General features: G+C 47.5%; 1 protein-coding gene and 1 non-coding gene across 3 annotated transcripts in view; both read right to left on the bottom strand.

Moving 5' to 3' along the window:
• Positions 1-24,633, bottom strand: part of CSGALNACT1 (chondroitin sulfate N-acetylgalactosaminyltransferase 1) — a 175,122-nt gene that overhangs the window by 46,316 nt on the left and 104,173 nt on the right.
• On the bottom strand, positions 18,117-18,281 carry LOC112444654 (U1 spliceosomal RNA). Its single transcript, XR_003033025.1, has one exon. It is a non-coding gene; the product is annotated as a U1 spliceosomal RNA (small nuclear RNA).

Below are 24,633 nucleotides of genomic sequence, written 5' to 3'. Positions count from 1 at the left end.
CATTCCTGCGCAAGGACCTCTGCCCTTCCCTTCCCGTCTGCCTGGGATCCTGCCCCAGGCCGGCTCCGCTGGGTCTTGCTTGCCTTTCAGATCTCCACCCAAGTGGCCCTCCGCCAGGAGGCACCTCCCGCCCCCGGGTCCCCCTGAACACGCTCCGCACCCTAGGGCTGTCCCTGCCTGTGACCGGCCCCCCACCTTCTCAGTCCTGTGCACCGCGCCCCGCACCACCCCCTCCCACAGCAGTCAAGCCCCGAGGGACCCAGAGATCTGTTTCTGGGGTGCAGGGGGCAGACGGAGGGGAGGGGGCGGTGCTGGGTAAGGAGGGCGGCCACAGCAGAGCAGCAGTCAGAGGAGGTTAAGGGAGTTGACAGCGCCTTCTTTTCTTGAAAACAGAAGAGAGCCCACGGCGTGGCGTGCTGAGAGGAAGATGCAAACAGAAACGGAAGGGGAGAAAACAGGGATGGAATGAGGCTTGCGGGGCGGAGTCCACCCCCAGGGAACGACCACACCTCTGACCACACCCAGCACAGTGCAGGAGGGGGCCAGCGGTGGACTGCGAGGGGCAAGGAGGAGGGGCGCCCAGGGGAGGGGTGGGCGAAGGGAAGCAGGAGGAAGGGGAGGCCCAGTGGACAGGGCTGGGGCGTGCAGAGGCTGGGGCAGGCGGGGCCGGTGGGTGCCGGGGTGACGTGCAGCAGGGTGAGCGGGCTTCCGCACCCTGGGCAGAGGGCGTCTATGAGCCGGGCAAGGGCACGCGCACACAGGACCGTCCCCAGCAGGAGAGGAGGGGGCTCTGCTCATCATGTGCGGGGTCAGGGGCTGAGGGCACTCGCCGGGGTCTGGCCTGGGCAGGGGTGGGGTAGGGTAGAAGGAAAGGCAGGGTCGGGGGGCAAGAAATGGGCCCAAGAGAGGAACCACAGCTCAGGGGCCAAGGTCAGACATGACCACAGAGTCCCAAGAACTGGCTCCTGAGGACATGGAGGCTTCATGGAGGAGCAGGCTCTCGGGGAGACCAGGCCCAGGTACGGCTGCCCTGGAGTCGGGCCTCCCCCACCTCGCCACAACTCCCGCCCTCACACGGCAGGACCGACTCCAAGCCCATGGCCTCCTCTCCGGGGATGGGTCTCCGCGGGTCCTCCTCTCTCCTCTAAGGAACCAACACGGAAGCCGCACAGGCGATGCCGCCTGGACTGAGCAGAGGGGTCCCGGGTTCTGGAGCAAACCCTGGGGGTGGGAAGTCTTCTCCCCTTATCACACTTCCCACCAGCTGCTGGCTACCTCTCTGAGCATGTGAACAGTAAGTCCAGGCTGTGGGAACAGAAGCAACTCAAGACACAGCAGAGACAACGCACAGGGGTTAAGGGTCAGAGAGCAGGGGCTGTGTGACTCCACCCTCGTCTCTGGCGACCGTGAGTCATGTGTCCACAGCTACGCGTCCAGCCCACCCCCACGGAGAGGCCGTGAGGCCCAAACAGCTGCACCAAGTTTACAGATATCATCTCAGTTCCAAGTAGGACCTGCTGTTCACCACATCCTCTTACAGAGGACAGAACAGAGGCCTACACAGGAACTGATTAACTTGTCCCAGGTCATGAACGATGCATTCAGGGGGCAACGGCAGGATGGCTGTGAATCTAAGAGCTGGTCATGGCCAAGGTCTTAAAGGTCAGTTAACCTTGACATCAAAAGTGAAACTCGCTCAGTCGTGTCCGACTCTTTGCGATCCCATGCACTATACAGTCCATGGGATTCTCCAGGCCAGAATACTGCACTGGGGGGCCCTTCCCTCCTCCAGGGGATCTTCCCAACCCAGGGACCGAACCCAGGCCTCCCGCATTGCAGGCGGATTCTTTACCAGCTGAGCCACCAGGGAAGCCCAAGAATACTGGAGTGGGTAGCCTATCCCTTCTCCAGGGGATCTTCCTGATCCAGGAATCAAACCAGGGTCTCCTGCATTGCAGGTGAATTCTTTACCAACTGAGCTATAAGGGAAGCTAACACCAAAAGGATGATTATAACTCTTCTTTCTTTTCTGTCCTTCCTTTCTCTTTGAGATTGACTTTTGAGAGGAAAAAAAGCATCAACAAAGATTCTTCAGAAAGCTAATCGCCTGTACACAATACATTAGAGAAGTGAGTCTTAAAACTCACTTCTGGGATTTAGGTTTAAGATGGTGCAGTAGAAGGATGTGAGCTCATCTCCTCCGGCAAGAGCACCAAAATTACAGCTAGCTGTGGAACAACCATTGACAGGAGGACGCTGGAACCCATCAAAAAAAGACACCCCACGTCCAAAGACAGGAGAAGCTGCAACAAGATGGTGGGGGGTGGGGCGCAGTCACGATATAATCAAATCCCACACCTGCCGCTGGCTGACCCACACACTGGAGAACGACAGTACCAAAGAAGCTCTCCCACTGCTGTGCTGCTGAGCCTCACGTCAGGCTTCCCAGCCTGGGGATCAGGCAAAGGGACCAGGAATCCCCACGGAACCTGACTTTGAAGGCCAAGGTGACTGGACTGCAGAACTTCTACAAGACTGGCGGAAACAGAGAATTCACTCTTGGAAGGCACAAGCAAAATCTTGCATGCACCAGGACCCAGGGTAAAGGAGCAGTGACCCCACAGGAGACTGAATCAGACTTACCTGCTCGTGCTGGAGGGCCTCCTATAGAGGCCTGGGTGGGCAGTGGCTTGCCAGGGGGACAGGGCGCTGGCAGCAGCGGTCCTGGGAGGTGCCCGTTGGTGTGAGCCCTCTGGGAGCTCACCATTTACCTTACGACAGAGCCTGCAGACTCCACCACTGGGTCCCCTCAGGCAACTAACAGGGAGAGGGCACAACCTTATCCATCGGCAACTGGGATCAAGTTTTACTCAGCGTGGCCCTGCCCACCCGAGCAAGACCCAGTTTCCCCGCCACCACTGCTCCCATCAGGAAGCTTATACAAGCCTCTTGGGCTCCTCCACCAGAGGGCAGACAGAAGACACAAGAACTACAAGCCCACGGCTGCCAGAACGAAAACCACATCCCAGCAAGTTAATCATAATGAAAAGGCAGAGGGTTATGTCCCAGATAAAGGGGCAAGACAAAACCCCAGAAAAACAACTAAATGAAGTGGAGATAGGCAAACTTCCAGGACAAGAATTCAGAATAATAATAATGAAGATGATCCAGGATCTCAGAAAAAAAAAAATAGAGAAGATGCAAGAAATGTTTGCCAAAGACCTAGAAGAACTAAAGAACAAACAAACAAAGATGAATCAATAGCAGAATAACTGAGGCAGAAGAATGGATAAATGACCTGGAGGATAGAATGGTGGAAATCACTGCTGCAAAACAGAATCCAGAAAAAAGAATGGAAAAAAAAAAAAATGAAGACAGCCTAAGAGCCCTCTGAGACAATATTAAATGCACAAGCATTCACATTATAGGGGTCCCAAAAGGAGAAAAGAGAGAGGACCTGAGAAGATATCTGAAGAGATAATAGCTGAAAACCTCCCTAACATGGGAATGGAAATATTCAACCACGTCTAGGAAACACAAAGAGTCCCAGGAAGGATAAACCCAAGGAGTAACACACCAAGACACACAGTAATCAAAATGATGAAAATTAAATGATAAAATATTAAAAGCAACAAGGGAAAATGACAAATAACATACGAGGGAACTTCCATCGGGCTGTCAGCTGACTTCTCAACAGAATCTCTACAAGCCAGAAGGGAACGGCATGACATATTTAAAGTGATGAAAGGGAGGAAAGTACAACCAAGAATACTCTACCCAGCAAGACTCTGGTTCAGATTTGATGGAGAAATCAAAAGCTTTCCAGACCAGCAAAAGTTAAGAGAATTCAGCACCACCAAACCAGCTTTACAACAAAAGGCTAAAGGAACTTCTTTAGGCAGGAAACACAAGAGAAGGAAAACACCTACAAAAAAATAAACCCAAAACAATTAAGAAAATGCTAATAGAATCATACATATTGATAATTACCTTAAATGTAAATGGATGAAATGTACCAACCAAATACATACACGAAGCTAGGGGGATGGAGGGTAAAGCGTCTGCCTGCAATGTAGCAGACCTGGGTTCGATCCCTGGGTCGGGAAGATCCTCTGGAGAAGGAAACAGCAACCCACTCCAGTACTCTTGCCTGGAAAATCCCATGGACAGAGGAGCCTGGTAGGCTACAGTCCACAGGGCCGCAAAGAGTCAGACACGACTGAGTGACTTCACTTCAGGGGGATGAAACACGCACAGGTATGCACTTCCACTAAGAGTATCACTCTACTTAACCCCCCAAATTGTATGCAATTATTTTATATTGTTAGATTAATCATGTTTCCATTGTGGCTTGCTATTTTGTCACACAGTTTTTGTCTCGCTATTGATTGTTAAAACTGATAAACATCTTTTACTATTTTGATTATGTAACAATTATTCATTTTAATACCATTGCATTGGTCGACAGAAAATAAGAGACTTCTGTATACTAAACTACTATTTTTAATAGAAAAAACTGGAATCACTTTTCAAAACCCACATGCACATTAGAATTATCTTGGAATTTTTTGAAAAATACAAATGCCTAGGTATTGCTTTCTTCTTCAAAGCTCTAGGTGTGATTCTAGAGGGCAACCATGTTTAAAAGCAACAGGACCTTATGATGCCCTTTAACTTTTATCTAGTTTCACTTTTTCTATTTCATAATCAGTGTTTCCACTTTATTATTCATGTTTTCTAATTGCTCCATCTCTTTTTTATTCTTTCTCGTCTGTATCAAGTATAGCAGAAAAGCTTTTGTGTATATATATATACCTACATTTTTATATATATATATATATAAGAAAACTTGAATTTTTGCTTAGCTAAAAGTCCATGACATTTTGGTTCCAACTCTTTGACTAGGTATGAATAGAATGCTAGATTTCTAATTTATATTTACTCAAAACTTTGATATAGTTCCATTTATTCTGGCATTTAGTATTACTGCTAAAAGTCTGGAAAGCTTATTATTTTACTGATTTTTAGAAAAGAAATTTGAATGAGATTTGGAACTTCTAATCTAATTCTGAGAATATAAAGAAATATACTACGCTGCAAAAAAAAAGAAATTTAACACGTGATACAGTATTATTAACTAAAGCACAGATTCTGTTCAATTTTCTTATGTGCGTGTCCATTATTTGTTTTCGTATTTTATTCAAGACTCTACATTGTATTTAGTTTTACTGAGCAGCTTCAGCTACACACAATAAATTCTTATAAATTCTCTTTCATTTTTATTCTGTTACAAATATTTCCTAATTTTCCTTGTTACGGATTCTTTGATACACCCATCATTTAAAAGTAGACATTTAATTTCCAAATACATGGGATTTATAAAGTGTGTTTGATATTAATTCCTCATTGAAATTCTCTGCAATCACCCTCTGTGTTTCTTCAGTCTTCTAACTTTATTGAGGCTTTCAAAGGCTAAGTCAAAGATCTCTCTTGGTAAATGTCATATTACATTTGAAAATATGTGGGTTATTTTCAAATATCTTTTTATATTGATTTCTAATATAATTCCACAGTGGCAGGAGAATAGATTCTGTATGATTTCAGTACCTTTAGACCATGACATTTTTGTACCTTGTTTTATATCCCCTGGATATATTCCCATGTCTCTTGGTTTATAGTCTATGGCAATTTGAATAGAATTTGTATCCTGCTGTTGTGTGAAAGTTGTATACATCTTAATTATGTTGAATTGGTTCATAGTGATTTTCAGATCTACTATTATCTTTCTACTTCCCTGTCTATTCATTCTATTAATTTTTGAGAGTTTGATATTGCAACCCCAACTAAAAATCTACTTTAAAAATCGTTATATGTAGTGTAACTATATGTAAATTTGTTCTGCATTTTCCAAATGTTCTGTAAATTTTGTCATACTTTTTAAAAAAAGAAAAAAACCTCATGTTTGAAGACTGAGGTGACATATTATAGACGGATTCCTTGATAGCAATTTCCTCACCTTTAAGAAACGTGTGCAAACTTGGTTGCTCAGTTGTGCCTGACACCTTAAGACCCTGTGGACTGTAGCTCACCTTCTCCTCTGTCTATGGGATTTTTCAGGCAAGAATACTGGCAGGGGCTGCCATTTCCCTCCTCCAGGGATCTTCCTGACCCAGGAAGTGAACCCACGTCTCCCATGTCTCCTGTGCTGAGGGTGGATTCTTTACCTGCTGAGCCATCAGGGAGGTCTTTTAAGAAATAGGATCAACAATAGTACCTATTTCTTTGTAGGGCTGCTGTGAAAACTAAATAAATTAATACATGCAAATATGCCTGGTACCCAGGAAGCACTTGGTGATGCCAGCAACAGTAATTATGATAACAGTATAATCACTCTTATTCCTATGACATCATTACTCATTACTACGGCATCATCCCACTTTACTCCATTAGTCTTTGCATCACTGCTCTTGGTCACAGGGGTCAGGGCCCTGGGCAAGCCCTCCTCTTGCTGTGCCATATACACTGACCTCAGATATGCTTGTAAACTGGATCCACTCACTCATTTTTTAAAGTCACTATGGACCCAGAGAGCAGGATTCTTTTTTAATTTTTTTAAACTGAAGTATAGTTGATTTACAATGTTGTGTTAATTTCAGATGTACAGCAAAGTGATTCCATTTTATATATGCATATATTATATATATATATTTCCGATTCTTTTCCCTTACAGCTTATTACAAAACACTGGGTATGGTCCCTTGTGCTGCACAGTAGGTCCTTATGCTGCACAGGAGGTCCTTGTGCTACACAGTAGGTTCTTGTGCTACACAGGAGGTCCTTGTGCTGCACAGTAGGTCCTTATGCTGCACAGTAGGTTCTTGTGCTGCACAGTAGGTCCTTATGCTGCACAGTAGGTCCTTGTGCTACACAGTAGGTCCTTATGCTGCACAGTAGGTCCTTGTGCTACACAGTAGGTCCTTATGCTACACAGTAGGTCCTTGTTGGTTATCTGTTTTATGCATAGTAGTGTGTACGTGTTAATTTCCAACTCCTAATTTATCCCTTCCCCTCCTTTCCCCTTTGGTAACCATAAGTTCATTTTCTACGTCTGTGGGTTCATCTCCCTTTTCTATGTAAGTTCTTTTGTACCATTTTTTTAAGATTCCGTGCATAAGTGATATCCTATGATATCCGTCTGCCTTTGTCTAGCTCACTTCATTTACTATGATCATCTCTAGGTGTAGCCATGTTGCTGCCAATGGCATTATTTCACTCTTTTTTATGGCTGAGTAATATCCCATTATACATGCACCACGTCCTCTTTATGCAGTCCTCTGCTGATGGACATTGAGGTTGCTTCCATGTCCTGGCTACTGCAAACAGCGCTGCTATGAACATAGGGGTGCATGTATCTTTTCGAATTATGGTTTCCTCCAGATACATGCCTAGGAGTGGGATTGCTGGATCATACGGTAGCCCTATTTTTAGCTTTTAAGGAAATTACATATTGCTCTCCATAGTGGCTGCACCAATTTACATTCCCAACAACAGTATAGGAGGGTCCCCTTTTCTCCACACCCTCTCCAGCATTTATTATTTGTAGACGTTGTGATCATGGCCATTCTGACCAGTGTGAGGTGATACCTCGTTGTAATTTTGATTTGCATTTCTCTAATAATTATCAGTGCTGAGCATCTGTTCATGTGCCTTTTGGTCATCTTATATGATAACCTTGATATTCTGCTAAAAAGTCTGGTGATATATAAATTAACATATATAATTATTTGAACCAAGATAATTTTTAGCAATATTTCAATAGGGTATTTTTTAGCTATTGCTTGAAAAAACACCCATTTCTAATATCAACTGGAATTTTCAAATAACTAACCTGTATGTACTGGATACTACGACCGTTTATCTGACTACATCCCCCATGCTGTTTGGCACAACCCTGTGTCATGGTACAACTACACCACCAGTCATCAGTAACACAATTGTAACAGCCTCCTACCTGCTACAGACAGGCCCAGGCCCCGCGCTGTCCTGACAGACACTGTGCTTGGCAGCACCTAAGCCAGGTACCCCCTTCCTAACCCTGGCTTCCCCGCTCACTTTGTAGCACCTTAAGCTATTTCACGACACTGAGTTGTTACTTCCTGGTCTTAAAAATTGAATCACAATGTACAAAGCATCCGCATCAACTGCTTTGTGCTTCAAGGCAAGTCTGAAGCTGACCTCCTATATGCATTTATCTTATTTGGCTAACTCCTCTGATTAGCCCATGGTAAGAATTGATTTTAACTTCACAGAGAGACTATATCATTGAACCACTGGACACCCGGGGGAAATATGTATATTTACATGGGGCTTCTTCATGACAGACAAACCACAGCAAGCTGAAGAGTAAAAGAATCAAGAGGCCCGGCACACAAGTCACCGCTCTCTACCAACACAGAGACTGATTGGCCTGTGTTTGTTTTTGCTGGTAGAAACTGGTAAGCAGGTTGCTGGGCACCCCCATCAGACCTATTAAATTGTGGAATGACTGGTTTACCTGAAACGGGTACAAACGTTAGACAGTAAAATCAGAACTACCTTGGAGTCGATGGAGCTCTGCTGGGAGGGGGCCGTGTTCAGAGACCCCAGGGCAGTGCTGGGCCTGTGACCCCTGTTACTTCCAGGGTCACAGAAACAGACAGGAACTGGGACCACAGCAGCTTGGAAAACCCACATGGAAAGCACTCTCTAGACCCCAATGCTCTTGTTTTTCTCTTTGAACCTCTTCTTCATTATGCGATAAAGCCTGGAGCTATGGCCCAAACTTGGGCAGCATTTTAAATGGAATCTGAATAATGAATCATCTCTGGCAAACACTCCAGGGCCACAGGCGCAGAACGCTAGCGAGTGATGGGTTTTGCGTCTGAGAGCCATCAATCCCGTGGCTCCTTCTCCCCATGGTCCCCTAATATGCACCTTCCATCACGGTAACAGACTGGAGCCGTGAAGATGAATGACACCCGGGGCTGCCTGGAGCACACGTGGTCAGAGGTGTGGCGAGAACCCCCTGGCGATGCCAGGAGATGGGGGGACACTGCCCGAGAGGCAAGTGCCTGGGGGATGTGGAGGAAGGAGGACGTGTCCATGCAGAAAACTGGATGGTCCTAGGGCCGGGCGGGGGCTAGGCGGGTCATGGGTCTCCCATGCCTGGGACTCTCACCAAAGTGGGGCTAGTTGCCACCACACAGCGGGTCGGTTTTATTTGGATCCTGGTTTGTAGATTTTCTTTTATTTTTTGGATAATCTCAAGAGCTTAAAATATAACAGTTTTAAACTTTAAAAAAAAAAAAAGTATGTTCTCATCACTATAATGTTTTGAAGGAAAACCCGTTGAGATCAGCTTTTTGGGGAGGAATACATCCTAAGATACAATTTGCCCCCCATCCTTGAAACAGACATGGACATGCGTCGGCTGGATCGCAGTAAGGAGGTGAAGGCGCTTTTCCTCTGGGCTGAGGAGCACACGAAGAGACAACTTAGCACTGACTGTCGGGGGCTCTGAGGCCTGTCACAGCAGGAACATCCCACTCAGGATGCCGAGCTATGGGTCGGTCACTCCACGAGGTGGCACATTCTACAGGACACCTGAGATCAGCGGTCCCCAACCCTTTTGGCACCAGGGACCGATCTCCTGAAGGCAGTTCTTACACAGATGGGGGAGATGCTTTCGAGATGATTCAGGCACATCACATATATTGTGCACTTTATTCCTATTATTATTACATCAGTTCCATCCACCTCAGATCATCAGGCATTAGATCCCAGAGGTCGTCTTAGATGACAGAGCCGGGGAACACGCTCACAGAGACACCAGCCCAAGACACAGAGACACTGCATTTAATTCCATTCAAGCGCTGACTTGCTCTGTGACGTTGCACAAAGTCAGTTCTCAAGGCTTCGGTTTCTCCAACAGTTAGATGATTCCTACAGCAACCTCACTCAGTCTGAGACTGACCTACTTCAACCATAAAAGCAATTCCACCAGATATCAACACAAAGAAGTCTCTTAGGACATGCGGTTTTTACATGATGGCTGTTGTGAGTGTGAGTCGTGTCTGACTCTGCGACCCTCTGGACTGTAGCCCACCAGGCTCCTCTGTCCGTGAGATTTACCAGGCAAGAATATTGGAGTGGGTTGTCATTTCCTTCTCCAAGGAATCATCCCAACTCAGGGATTGAACCCACATCTCTCATGTCTCCTGAATTGGCAGGCAAATTCTTTACCACTGAGCCACCTGGAAGACTTTTCAGATGATAGTTCAATATAAAATTTTTTCAACTTAGAGAATTTAAAAGAAAAGCAATACTACTTAATCTATTTAGGGCTTCCCTGGTGGCTCAGATGGTAAAGAATCTGCTAGCAATGAGGAGACCAGAGTTTGATCCCTGGGTGGGGAAGAGCCCCTGGAGAAGGGAATAGCAACCCACGCCAGTATTCATGCCTGAAGAATTCCATGGACAGAGAAGCCTGGAGGGCTACAACCTATAGGGTCACAAAGAGTCAGACATGACTGAGCAACTAACACACACACACCCTAAATATTTTTTCTCACGTATGTCATGACCCCCAAATTACTGGACAAGGTTCCTGTCAAGTGTGGGCCTGTCCCCTGGAATCTGAGTGGGCCTGTGGCTACTTCACCCAAGAGAGGACAGCAGAGTGATGCAGCAGCCACTTGGCTTGCTGGAACATTAGCTCGTGGAGCCCAGACCTCACGTAAGAGGCTGACTGCCCCGAGGCGGCCAGGCCCCAGGGCCGTGCTGATGCTCACACCACCACAGCATGCTGCCAGATCTGCCAGGGAAGGTGCATTTGGGTGCCCGTCTCCCCAAGGTGCATCCCCTCAGCCCTCCTGCCTTCCCAGACATGACCGCAGGCAAGCTAAGACAGGGACAACTGTTTCCACGGGGTCCTTTCTGAACTGTGGACCCACAGAGTCTGTTAGCATGTGAAGGTGGGGATCAAAAGCCACTAGATTCTAGGACCGTTTGCAACACAGCAGTAATAATGGAGCGAGAGCAAGGAGTACGGGCCTGTAAACACAAAACACGCCACGCCGGTGCCGTGAGCAGATGCAAGCACTGCCAGCGCTGTGTCCTGGTGTTACTGACATCGCCAATGACACTCAGGGCATAAAAATCACACAAATAAAGATACCTTGGGCAAGAACCCAGTGACAGCTGTTCTTAATTTCATCTCTTGGTGAACTCTCTGAAAGAAAACGTGCCTTGGTTATGTATGTTATGTAAACTGCTACACTGTTAACTTGGGAGACAGACTCTAACATATCTTAATTACCTTAAATCTAAATGGCCTAAATATATCAATTTTAAAAAGGAGATTGGTAGAGTGGATTAAAACACACACACACACACACACAAGTACAGCTGTCTACAAGAAACTCACTTCAGATTTGACCAAATGACAAACAGAAAGGAAAAGGATGAGGAAAGACATAGCGTGCAACCGTTAGTGAAACAGGAGGGGCCGGGTAAGACAAAGTAGGGGGACTTTTCTTGGTGAGAAGCTCCAGTGGTTGGACTTTTTCCAGTGGCTGAGAATCTGCCTTGCAATGCAGGGGATGCGGGTTCAATCCCCAGTCAGGGAGCTAAGACCCCACAGGCCGTGGAGCAACTAAGCCTGTGTGTTCCAATTACCGAATCCCACGCTGTAACGAGAGAGTCCATGTGCCGCAGTGAAAGATCCCACACGACACAGGGAAGATCCTACGTGTCGCAACTAAGACCCAACACAGCCTAATTAATTAATTCCTAGAGACAAAGAGGAACATTATCAAATAATACAGGCATCATTCCAACAGGAAGATATAATGACCCTAAACGCATATGCACCGAACAACAGAGCCACAAAACGCGGAGGGCAAAAACCAAGAAAGCTGAAAACAGAAATCGACAATTCCACAATCATGGTTGGAGACTTTGGTCCCCTCGTCAGCAACTTACTGAACCACTAGACACAAATCAGAAAGGATGCGGAAGAAGTGAACAACAGAGTCAACCAACAGGATCTGACCAATATGTGCAGAATACTCCACCCAACAAAAGCATGACACCTGTATTTTTGAAGCCCATGGAACTTTCAGCAAAATAGACTATATCTTGGGCCATAAACAAACCAACAGTCTGAAAAGAAATGAAATTATATAGGATGTGTTCTCTGATCATAATGAAATCAAAGGAGAAATGAGTAACAGAAAGACAAGGAAATCTCTATAAACACTCAGAAATCAAACAACATGCTCCTAAGTAATCCATGGGCTAAAAAGGGTGTCTCAGAGAGAGTAAAACAAAATACAGTCAATTAAATAGTTGAGTGTTATAGGATATCTACCAAGAATAATTATTTTGAAATTGATTTTCAGTCATGTGTTTCTGAGAGCATTACGTGGGCCTGTTACCTGTTAAGCTGCCCCTAATTCAAAATGAAAGTATGAGTAAGGGCCTGGCATGCTGCAGGGGCCTGTAGATACCTGTGGAGTGAATCAGTGCTTGGCTTTCTCTCTGTGGACAGAGAGGCAGGGCGCCGGAGCCAGGGCACCTGGGTTCAAGCACCAGCCGTGTAATTCTGGGCAGATGACTGCAGCTTTCTTTGCCCCTGTGTCCTTGCTTGCAAAAATGCATGATTGCAATAAAGACCGTCTCCCAGGGTCCTCGTGAGGACTGAAGTACATATACAGCAGTTAATACACAAAGCCCTTGAAGTGCGTGAATGTGAGCCAGAATATTATTTGGGGAGAAGGAAAGGAAGAAGAACGACTTCAGTTCCCCCCAGATGAAGGTCATGTGCTAGTTACAGAGTGAAGGTCAAGCAGGTTTCATAATATTCCACCTGGAGAATCACAATTTCCAGAGATCCGCTCCCGGACAGGCACGGCCTTGAGAACTGCCTGTGAGGCTGTCTCAGCTCTAGGGCTGGCGTCTCCATCAGGGCGGCAGCTCATGTCTGCACCTGCTCGCCGGCATCCTCCAGGGGCTGCCCTGGTCCCGGCCCCCGAGATCCTGATCCAATGAGTGTGGCCGGGACACCCCAAGAGACTTCACGGTGCAGCGGAGGCCAGGAAGCATGCCTTAGAGACTGCAGTCCCATCGCCTCCACACTCGGGGGTTCCCACACCCTGCGAGGCCATTGCCGGAGCCCAGCACCCTGCTGCAGAACGGTTCTAGCAGGTGAGGGAAGACCTTTTCCACCCTGAAGCACTCTGATGCCTCACTCTGAACGGCACCAGGAAAGGAGCATTCCGGCTGCAGAGGCCTGGTATGACAGAGGTTCCATCCTTCAGAGGCCTGCCATGAGCGTGAACGCCTATGAACAAGCCTGAGACCAAAGAAGCCTCCCACCCTCGACACCTACTGTCCTTAAAAGGGCCGTGCAGGGTGCTGTGTACCAGTAAGGGTCTCGAGATGCCCCGTTTTCCCCATTTGATAAAATCCACTTTAGGGGACACTTCCCTGGCAGTCCAGTGCCTAAGACTTCACCTTCCTAACGCAGGGGTTGTGGGTTCGATCCCTGGTCAGGCAGCTAAGATCCCACATGCCCCGTGGCCAAAAAAAAAATCCAAAACATAAACAACAGAAACAATGCTGCAACAAATTCGATAAAGATTTTCAAAATAGTCCACATTAAAATTAGGCTTTGAAACAGAGAAGAGTGAGAGAGTTCTCCTCATCCAGCTGGGCAGCCACGTCCACGGGTGACCCGTGAAGGAGGCTGGAAAGGAACAGCCAGGGAAATTGGCAGAAAAGCAGAACGTGGTACCTGGAAAGCCAAGGAATGGAGGCGTTTTCAATGGACAGAGTTGGCATTCACAAGCCTCAACAACTACAGTTGAGAGGTGAGTGAGGGTGAAGACAGAATTAGTGAGAAAACCAAAGTATCCCGATCTTGCAATACAGGAAGAATGGAAGAAAGAGAAGAAATCCAGCTGCATCAGATTAGTAACAGTGACAAATCCAGAGGCCAGCCTGCCGGCGCCCGGACAGCTGGCCCACACGCCACCTTGACCACTGGGCTCTCAGCGCAACAGTCTGCACCCCACAGTGGTGCCTTCTCTGTTTCAAAGCCTAATTCATCACAAGCACTTAATAGAGTCCTGAGAGAGTGAAATGAATATACACAGCAAGAGCATTTACTTCAGTGTTTTGCTCTTTAATGTGAGGAATATTATTGACAATCTCATTTCAGGAGTCATTTCCAGGTGGGGCTTCCCTTGTAGCTCAGTCGGTAAAGTATGTGCCTGTAGTCCAGGAGACCCGGGTTCGATCCCTGAGTTGGGAAGATCCCCTGGGGAAGGAAATGGCAACCCACTCCAGTATCCTTGCCTGGAAAATCTCATGGACAGAGGAGTCTGGTGGGGGTCACAAAGAGTCAGGCACGACTGAGCAACTAACACTTAACTTCCGGGTGGGGAAGTGGTAAAGAATCTGCCTGCCAATGCAGGAGACACAGGAGACGCAGATTTAATCCCTGAGTCAGGAAGATTCCCTGAGGAGGAAATGGCAACCCACTCCAGTATTCCTGCCTGGAGAATCCCACAGACAGAGGAGCCTGGTGGGCTACAGTCCACAGGGTCACAGAGTCAGACACGACCAAGGGACTGAGCACAAACAAGTGCACACACGCAAAACGCTCTACTGACACCCCTTCAGGTTCCCAGATACCAAAGAAGACCGACAGCAGCAGCTGAATTTTGTCCTCCAAAAATTCACAGGCTAACCACCCCGAGCACCTCAGAAGGTGCTGTGTTTAGAGACACGAGCTCTCAAGAGGTGAGCATGTCCCTGTGAGGCTGTTAGGGGGTCCTAATCCAATCTGACTGGTTCCCTTATATGATGAAGAGGTCAGGACACAGAGAGGCATGAGGGATACACGTTTGCAGGGAAGAGCACAGGAGGACACAGTAGGGGCAGCCGTCTGCAGGCCAGTGATAAAGTGCTCGGACGGAACTAAACCTGCCCACACCTTGATCCTGGACTTCCAGCCTCCACTGATGGTACCTGCCCTGCAGTCCCGGGACCAGTGATGGCCACCATCAGTCACACGGGACCCACTTCCCCGAGGATATCGTGCGTGTGCACAAGGGTGTGTACTTGTTCAGGAAATCTAATCGGAGAACTTACAATTTTCTAAAAAAATGAGCTTCATACAGTTTAGACATGAGAAAGACACAATATAGATCCTTCTACCCCCACCCCAAACACACACACGTGCGTGCACACGCACACACAGGCATGCACACGGGCCGCCCAGAATCTGCCCACCTCTGTTGACAGCAACGCGTCCCCTGGATGCTCAGACTCAAGTCTCCAGCATCAACTCCGACTCCCTGATCTTGCTCATCCATCCACTGGCAAACATGCTTGCTCCATTCTCAAAACATGCCCAGCATCCGACCACTGCCAAGCATCTCCCCTGTCCCCATACTGGTCCAGCCACACAACCTGTGCACGCTCTCTGTAACAGCCCCGGAGAGGTGGCCCAGCTTCTACCAGCTCCATGGTCTGCCCCCAACACAGCACCCAAAATCACCCTTCCAAAATTTAAGTCAGATCATGTTACCCACCTCAGCTGAAAACCAGCCTGGATCTCCCATTTCACTGAGGCATGTAAAGTAAGTCCCCACAATGGTCCATGAGATATGCAGCCCCCTGGCCACCCACCGCTGGCTCCATCTCCCCTCTCTTCCCCAACAGCTCTGTCCAGCCCACACTGTCCCCATGTCGGGCATGGGGCAGGCTCCGGGCCGAGCCAGTGCCCCACCTCTCCTCTCTGGATCCTCCCCCCGCCCCCCGAGGTGTATGAAGGCCCAGCTCCTTCACCTTCTCCACATTTCTGTCCACCTGTCACGCCCCAGCACGACCTCATCTGATCACTGTATTTCAGACTGAAGTGTTCTCCCCAGAAGCCCTCCACTTGTGTATGCACGTTAGTTGCTCAGTTTTGTCCAATGTTTTGTGACCCGCCAGGCTCCTCTGTGCGTGGGATTCTCCAGGTAAGAATATTGGAACGGATTTTCCTGACCCAGGGACTGAACCCAGGTTCTGCCTCATTGCAGGCAGACTCTTGACCATCTGAGCCACAGTGCCTTTATTTCCCTGATAAAGGAACCCATCTTTCCTCTTGCTGTGTGATCTGCTCCTTCAGATTTATATTTACTCTCTTCCCCAATTGGAATGCAAACTCCATGAGCTGTGCTCTGTCTGCGTTTGCACTTTGGGCTCCCAGTGCCCGGGATGGTGCCCAGAGGAGCAGGAGCTGAGAGGCTGCTGCTGCTAATGCCCATGTGACTGCCTCGGGATTCACCACACGTCCTTTCAGGACGCCGAGGGTGAAGAGGCATCCTTTCACAGTTACTCCTGGGGAAGAAAGTTAACCTACATTCAGACGCCAACTCACACTTCCACATGACGCTTCCTTTCTGAAGGATTATCTCATTTCTTTTTCCTCCTCAAGTTGACAACTCTGAAGAGCTTAAATTTTATTCCTGAAAGCTTGTGCTTTAAGATTTACTCACGATCTGCCCCCAGAAACTTATATATCGGGTTAATATTTGAAAAGCACTACGAAATCAACTATATCCTAAAATACAGTATTGCTTTAGAAAGACAAACAATTTCACTCCAACCAACACCCCCAAAGAGGTGACCATTCCACCTCCCAGCGGTAGCTGTGGGTCCAGAAAGAAAAGGATGCATTTCCTTTATTTCTGCTCCTGCTCGGTCCCACTGGTCCGGGGTCCCAAGAGCACTGGACATTCAGTTTCTGTCATGGGAGTGAGGACACGGTCCCCCCACCCCACCAAGGCAGGAGGGACCACCACATGCCAAGGTCACGACAGAGTCTGCACCAAGTTCAAAGGCGGGACAAGGGAGTCTGGGGCCAGAGAAACAAGCATCTAAATCGCAGTTAACATGATGAGTGGAGTCAGTAAGAATGATGGGTGAAATCTCAGACAAGAAAAATAGGCGGGCATTGAAGGACTCCACTACTCGTAAACGTCAGCAGGCTCGAAGTCACAGCGCTAACAAAGGAGCCTGCAGCTTCCACCCCGGGGCGTGGTCCTCGTCTGCCGCTCGGAGTTCTCAGCACAGAAATGCTTTTTCACACGCCAACCGCGAGACCCTTCCCCTGCCTCCATCTCCCGAGAGGATTCTCATCAGGAAGACACTGCAGGGATCGCAAAATCATTGCACTCCAGCCACAGGAGGCTTGGGGCTTGAGAATGGAACACGGAGGTCCCAAGGCAGGAACAAGAAAGAAGGAAAACTCACATCCTAAGATGTGCTGAAATAAATGCGAATACGGATAGTCACCCTAGGTTCAAAATTCTCTACATTATACACTTCCCAAGAGACACTCTCTTACATCAACAGACACATGCACAAAACTACGATTAGTCTGCTTAATACAGACACTGAAAAATGACCGCCGACAACCACAATATTAACACTGGGTTAGAACCGAACTCTAATTTCATGAGAAGAACTTTTCAAAACTTTTAACTTTGCATATATTAAATGGCATTTTGGACATGAGTCAAGAAAGGGAAATGAACTTACCACAACTGTGGTGTCTTAGGGAAGGTTAATTATAATTCAGGAGAGTGTAAGAAGCCAGGGAAGGAGTCTAAAAAATGTCTGGGGCTATAAAAATGCCTCCCCCAGGCCCATCAACAAATAACAAAAATAGTAGTAATAATTAACACTTACTGTGCCGGGGATGCTATAAAAGCTTTATCTGTATGAACCCATATATCCTTGTGACAATCCCACGAGGTATTAGTAATGTCCACTTGGTGGCTCAGAGGTAAACAATCTTGCCTGTAGTGCAGGAGACCTGGGTTTGATCCCTGGGTCAGGAAGATCCCCCAGAGAAGGGAATGGCTACTCACTCCAGTATTCTTGCCTGGAGAATCCCATGGATGAGGAGCCTGGTGAGCTACATACAGTCTATGGGGTCGCAAAGAGTCGGACACGACTGAGCGACTTCCACTCACTCACTGTGCAGACAGACTGAGTGGAAGTCACTCTTTCTCTATTTACAGGGCGAAGAGCACACGCAGTCCCCTCTACCACAAAGCGTGCAGCCGAGTCTCCCACAACTGGGGGACTCACTGGGGTCAGCACAACCAAACTGTCATGGATAAACCTCAGGCCCTGGGAAAGCCAGCTTCGTGCTCACGGCATCTCCCGTGCCAGTTAGCTAAACGGCTCAGCTGAGATCTAAATCCGGGCAGCCTGGCTCCCAAGCCAAACTCATGAAAGAAGCCCGCAGAAGGATGGGATAGTCTTATACATGTCCCCATCTGGGACACTGTGGAAAATGTATGCTGGCCTCCGCCCTGGTTCCTGGACCCTTGGGATGTCCTGGGTGACAGGAGTGTCTTTTGTTCTGTTGAGGTGACTCTGGGTGGGCTGCGGCTTGGGGGCTGGTCACTGGAAAGACAGAGTCATGACTAGAAGCTTGGAGTTTTCAGCCCCACCCCACGTTCTCTGGAGAAGGGCTGGGAGTGGAGTTAACGATCCTTCAGGCCTGAGTGATGACACCTCCATAAAGATCCCAAAGGCATGGGGCTTCAGAGAGCAGCCAGGTCGGTGAACAGGTGGAGACGCTGGGGGGGTGGGACCCGGAGAGACCAGGGAGCTCCCGTCTCCCCACATGCCTGCTCTACAGATGGCTCCGACCTGGATGCTCATCAGCAACCTCCATTGCACCCTTTCATAATAAACCAGCAATTGAGTAAAATGTCTCTCTGAATTCTGTGAGCTGCTCTAGGAAATTAACTGAACCCAGAAGGGGCCGTTGGAACTTCCAGCCTATGGCTGGTTGGTCACAAGCACATGTGATAACCTGAGGTTTGAAGTCAGGGAAGAGGGCAGTCTTGTGGGACTGAGCCCTTTACACCCGTGGAATCCGATGTACCTCCAGGTAGAAGGTATCAGAACTGAGCTGAACTGCAGGACACCCAGCTGGTGTCGGAGAAGTGCCTGCTGGATGAGTGGGGAAGACACACACACACACACACACAAACTGTAACTGGTGCAGAGCTCTTTTACCTGCCCATGAATCACAGCAGAATGGGAGGGTTTGCACTTTACATAGACCAAGATTGTAAAAACTAATTATATGCAGTTGTGATTGCAAATATGTCCAAGAAAAGACACTGGCTCCCCTTTCAAGGGCAGAAAATGCATCTCCTACAGGTGAAGCACAGAGACGAGTGACGGGGGCCAGGTCACCGGAGACGGGTTAACAGCAGAGAGAACACCGTGAAGCGGAGGGTAAGGGGTCCCCGGAAGAGGAGGAAGACAGACCATGGGCGTGGACTAGGATGGTTACTGCAAGAGAAATGCCAAACGCACATTAAATTAGCTTTCTACTTTAAAGACTCAAACACACAGAGATACAGACGAATAAAAGCGTCACATGAAATCACCACTGTCATTTACTGAATAGTAAGTACAGTGCTTCTTTGTATGTTCCGACCTTAAATTCCTAGTCACTCTCTCAGACAAAAAAAATCAAATGAGCAAAACTTGACTCATCAGACTGCAGAGCCACCCTCTTCTCCGTTTCAAAGGAAGCTTTCTCCTTGCTCCCGTGCAGGCCAATCCCTCTTCCTGTGCCGGATGTGTTCATGTATTCATTCAACGAACATGTACCAGACACTCCACTTAAGTGTCAGGGCTACCAAGGGATACGAGAAGCGGTCCCTCAGCTCAGGCTAGCGAGGGACGCAGAAAGCTTAGCCATCACGGGACACAAGTGCCGTGAAGGAGGAGGAGATGGGGTTGGCGCCAAATACCCCATCTTGGGTTTTCACCAGCTCCCTCGACAAATTCATCTTTCTCTAGCCCTGTGAAGGAGTCGAGGATGTCCTTGGGAGTCCAGTGGTTAAGAATGTACCTTCCAATTCAGGGGACATGAGTGTGATCCTTTGTCCGGGAAGATTCCACAGGCCGAGGGGCAACTAACCTGAGCACCACACCTGCTGAAGTACAAGAACCCCAGAGCCCATGCTCTGTAACGAAAAGCCTGGGCACAGAAATGAGAGCACAGCCTACCAGCCCCAACTAGAGAAAAGACTGCAGCAGCAAAGACCCAGCCCAGCCAAAAATAAATAAACAAAACTTAAAAAGGAATAACCCATTCATTGAAAAAGGAGTTGAGTACCTCTGCTTTTAAACTTAAACCAAACAGAACCTCTCCCCTTCTATCTTCTTGCTAGGAACCTTTCACTGGGGAAGCAAAGCCGAGCTGTCGTCTCTCAGCTGTGGTGACTCACTGACAGTTTCCAGCCCTACCAGTTCTACCCGAAGCCTCACTCTGCAACTTGAATGGCAACAACAGGTGCGAAATTCTGCTCCAAGCTCAGAAAATGACCCATCACCTCCCTGGACTAATTACTGCCTGGGCCAGCTGCCTTCATGGGCCATCTGCTCTCTTGATGTCCCCAAATATCTCTCACTTCTGGATCCGCGGGTGAGAGCCGAGAGCATCCAGCAGCCAGTCCTGACCAACAAACAGCCCTGCTCGCCCATGTGACTTCCCAGCCCCTCTTGAATCAGCACACGGAACAGTCCCGATTTAGGCAGCTAAATATATGGCACATTGTGCAGACCGAGCTGCAGATGGGAAGCCACATATGCGAGGCTGCTGCAGCTCACACTGACTTTCACAAGACCTATTTTTGGAGAAGAAGGGAAAGGGGAGAGACAGGCTTTTAAAAAAGGCACCATCAACGGTAGGGTCTTTTTACAAGAGGAGGAAAAAGAGGTGCCTTGTTCTCCTCTTTCTTGACATTTGAAGCCCCCATTCCTCTTAGAGAAGTCCCGGGAGGGCTTTAAGGAAAGTTAGAAAGCAGAGTTAGATGCCGCAGGGACCAGGAGTCAGGCAGACAGCATCAGAGCTGCAGGACATCAGTGGGACGCAAGCTCCGCCAAACTGCTGTTTAGGGGCCAAGGATCCAGGGCCAGAGTCCTGCAGAGCTGATGAGGGTGACCGCACGGCTGGTCCCCAGCCAGACACCTGCCACCCATCATGATGAGGGAGGACACAAAGAAGCTGTGCTCAGGCCTCTTCCAAGAGGCTGGTCATCGCCTTCCTAAGAATGACCCTCACCTCTGCAGGCTGGCAGCCTCCTCCAGCCCTGTTACTGAGGCTCAAGACTGCTCAAGACCGAGAACATGACCTACAATGTTATTTTTCTCGTCTGAGTCTCCAGAAGCAGGACAGAAATGCATGGACACCACCACCCTGGATTCAGCATCTGTCCCAAACATCAGATTCGGTCACTTTGTGGAGATCAGACGCTACTTTCCTTTTTAATCATGTCAACATCATTCAGGCGCTGCTATATCCTTTTGCAAAGTATAAGAGCAACAGATTATCGTGTCTGGAAACACAGCATCACCTATAATTCCACCACTTGCAAACAAAACTATAAATACTTTGATACAGTATTTTCATCCTCTTAATTTTTATAGTTAGATGAAAACTTTATCAGTACTTTCACAGCTAAAATTACAGTTTTTCCCATGACACAGTTGTCCCATTCTATTAGTAGTTAATAAATGATTTTTGGTTTCTTTACAATAGAATACACTATGCAAAATGCCAGGCTGGGTGAATCACAAGCTGTAATCAAGACTGCTGGGTGAAATATCAACAACCTGAGAAATGCAGATGATACCACTCTAATGGCAGAAAGCAAAGAGGAACTAAAGACCCTCTTGATGAAGGTGAAAGAGGAGAGTGAAACAGCTTAAAATTCAACATTCAAAAAATGAAGATCTTGGCATCCAGTCCCACCACTTCATGGCAAATAGATGGGGAAACAATGGAAACAGTGACAGACTTTATTTTCTTGGGCTCCAAAATCACTGCAGATGGTGACTGCAGCCATGAAATTAAGAGACACTTGCTCCTTGGAAGCAGAGCTATGACAAACGTAGACAGCATACTAAAAAGCAGAGACATCACTTTGCTGACAAAGGTTCAGATAGTCAAAGCTATGGTTTTTCCAGTGGTCATGTACAGATGTGACAGTTGGACCATAAAGAAAGCTGAGCACCGAAGAACTGATGCTTTTGAACTGTGGTGTTGGAGAAGACTCTTGAAAGTCCCTTGGACTGCAAGGAGATCCAACCAGTCAATCCTAAAGGAAATCAACCCTGAATATTCATTGGAGGACTGACGCTGAAGCTGAAGCTCCAATACTTTGGCCACCTGAGGTGAAGAGCTGATTCACTGGAAAAGACTCTGATGCTGGGAAAGACTGAGGGCAAGAGGAGAAGGGGCGACAGAGGATGAGATGCTTGGACGGCATCACAAGATCTGGGAGATAGTGAAGGACAGGGAAGCCTGGTGTGCTGCAGTCCATGGGGCTGCAAATAGTCAGACATGACTTAGTGATGTAACAACAACGTGATTTTACCAGTCTCCTACTCTCAGGCATTTGGGTTGTTTCTATTTTTTTTCACTATTACAAGCATTTCTGCGGTGAACCTTCTCGATGTAAACATTGACGGGCATTTTGAGAACAAGTCTTCAGAAATGAAAATACTGGGAAAAGGTATGAACATTTTAGCGGCTCTTGTCAGAAACTGCCTTACAGAATGGCTGCATCCATTTATATTCACATTACTAGGTATAAATGTTCATTTCACCCTACCAATGTCATGGACTGCCATTTTTATTATGGCAATTTAATATTCAATTTTTAATTTTTATCTACTTCTCACTTTTGCATGTGATTTTCAGGCATCCATGTCTCTTCTTTATGATCTGTTCGTATCTTTTGCCCATTTATCTTTCATAGTATTTGTCTGGACTTAAAAGTTTAAGCAAGAACTGCTATCAGGCTCATTGTACCTTGAGCCATATAAAGTAGGGTCTGTTTAGATCTCACTCTGAGCATTTGATGTATGCCTCTCTGTTATTCACTCATCTGCAAAGGACATGACTGATTCTGAATAAATTTGGCACATAATTGAAGGGTACGAGACATACTTTTATATTCACACACTTTATGTGAGGCCACACACAGTCTGCTATTTTTCATGAATTCCAGGGCCGTTGAGTTTGTGGGTAGAGATTCCTGAGATGAATGATTTCATTAAATATGGAGAGAAGGTCAAGCATACGCCATACTATTAATAAACTCTACATATTCAAAAGTTGAGGAGGTTCAACCATGAACTTGAAAATGAATAAAAAGTTCAAACTATTGCCTTTTGGGAACATTGGCAACTAGTGAGACTCTCTTAGGAAATGGCCGGAAATTCATAGGATTTCAGTAACAAAATATTACCTACATGAGAACTGTGGGGGCTCCTTTCAGAGACGCCCACAGCCCTCATCCTAAGGTCTGCCAGCACAGCCCCTGGGGCCATGCCCAATGCACAGTAGACATTCAATAAATGTCTGTTGAATAAACACCTATCCCCGGGTGCCGAAAAAGGTCCATCTATTTAAAGCTATAGTTTTTCCAGGAGTCATGAACGAATGTGAGAGTTGGACCATAAAGAAGGCTGAATGCCAAAGAACTGATGCTTTTGAGCTATGGGACTCTTGAGAGTCCCTTGGACTGTAAGGAGATCAAACCAGTCCATCCTAAAGGAAATTAGTCCTGAATGTTCATTGGAAGGACTGATGCTGAAGCTGAAACTCCGGCTGGCCACCTGATGTGAGGAACCAATGCATTAGAAAAGATCCTGATGCTGGGAAAGACTGAAGGCAGGAAGAGAAGGGGATGACAGAGGATGAGACGGTTGGATGGCATCACCGACTCGATGGACATAAGTTTGAGCAAACTCTGGGAGGTGGTGAAGGACAGGGAAGCCTGGCGTGCTACAGTCATGGGGTCGCAAAGAGTCAGACACGACTGAGTGACTGAAGAACAAAGGGTGCCAACCCCTCCTGCCTGATTCGGATCACATCTCCCGCCTCTCCCCTGTGTCCAGCTGACTCCTGCACCTCATCCCTGTTGAGCCCCTGAACTCTGCACCACCTGCTCTGCATGGCCACCCTGCCATATGCTGCCAAGCCTCTGCAGGTCCTGACACCCGTTGGACTGGGTTTTGCCCTCAAAGCTTTTGTCCCTTCAACAGCAGCAGGAGGCCCAGCTGTGTTGTGTCCTCACATCTGGCCCACCCTGCAGCCAAGCTCCTAGCCCTCTGCCAATGGTCACCGACCAGCGATGGCACGCAGGCTTTTGGTTCTTATGCTTGAATGCTTGGCCTCGGGCTAATGACAGTGTGTTTGGAAGACGATTTCCAAACTGGAAACTCATCATTCAGGCAGTCAGTTGACTACGGTCAGAAACATGTAAACAAGAATTCTTTGTATTTCTGTCTGTTGAATTAATCTTATAGTAAAAGTAAGATATAGGTCTTCATTCTTCCAGCCTCTGCCCACTTCCCCATCCAGTCTCTGCCAGTATTGGTGTCTCATATAAGAAAGACATGATTTAGCACTTACATAAAGGGGAAAGAGGTCTGACATCAATAAATACCACTGCTGCCTAAAATCCCTTTTGAAAAAGTGTGATGTTAAGT

This window comes from Bos taurus, chromosome 27 (assembly GCF_002263795.3).
Source record: "Bos taurus isolate L1 Dominette 01449 registration number 42190680 breed Hereford chromosome 27, ARS-UCD2.0, whole genome shotgun sequence".
NCBI lineage: Eukaryota > Metazoa > Chordata > Mammalia > Artiodactyla > Bovidae > Bos > Bos taurus.
Note: the sequence above shows the minus strand (reverse complement) of the source record. Positions and strands in the feature narration are given on the sequence as shown.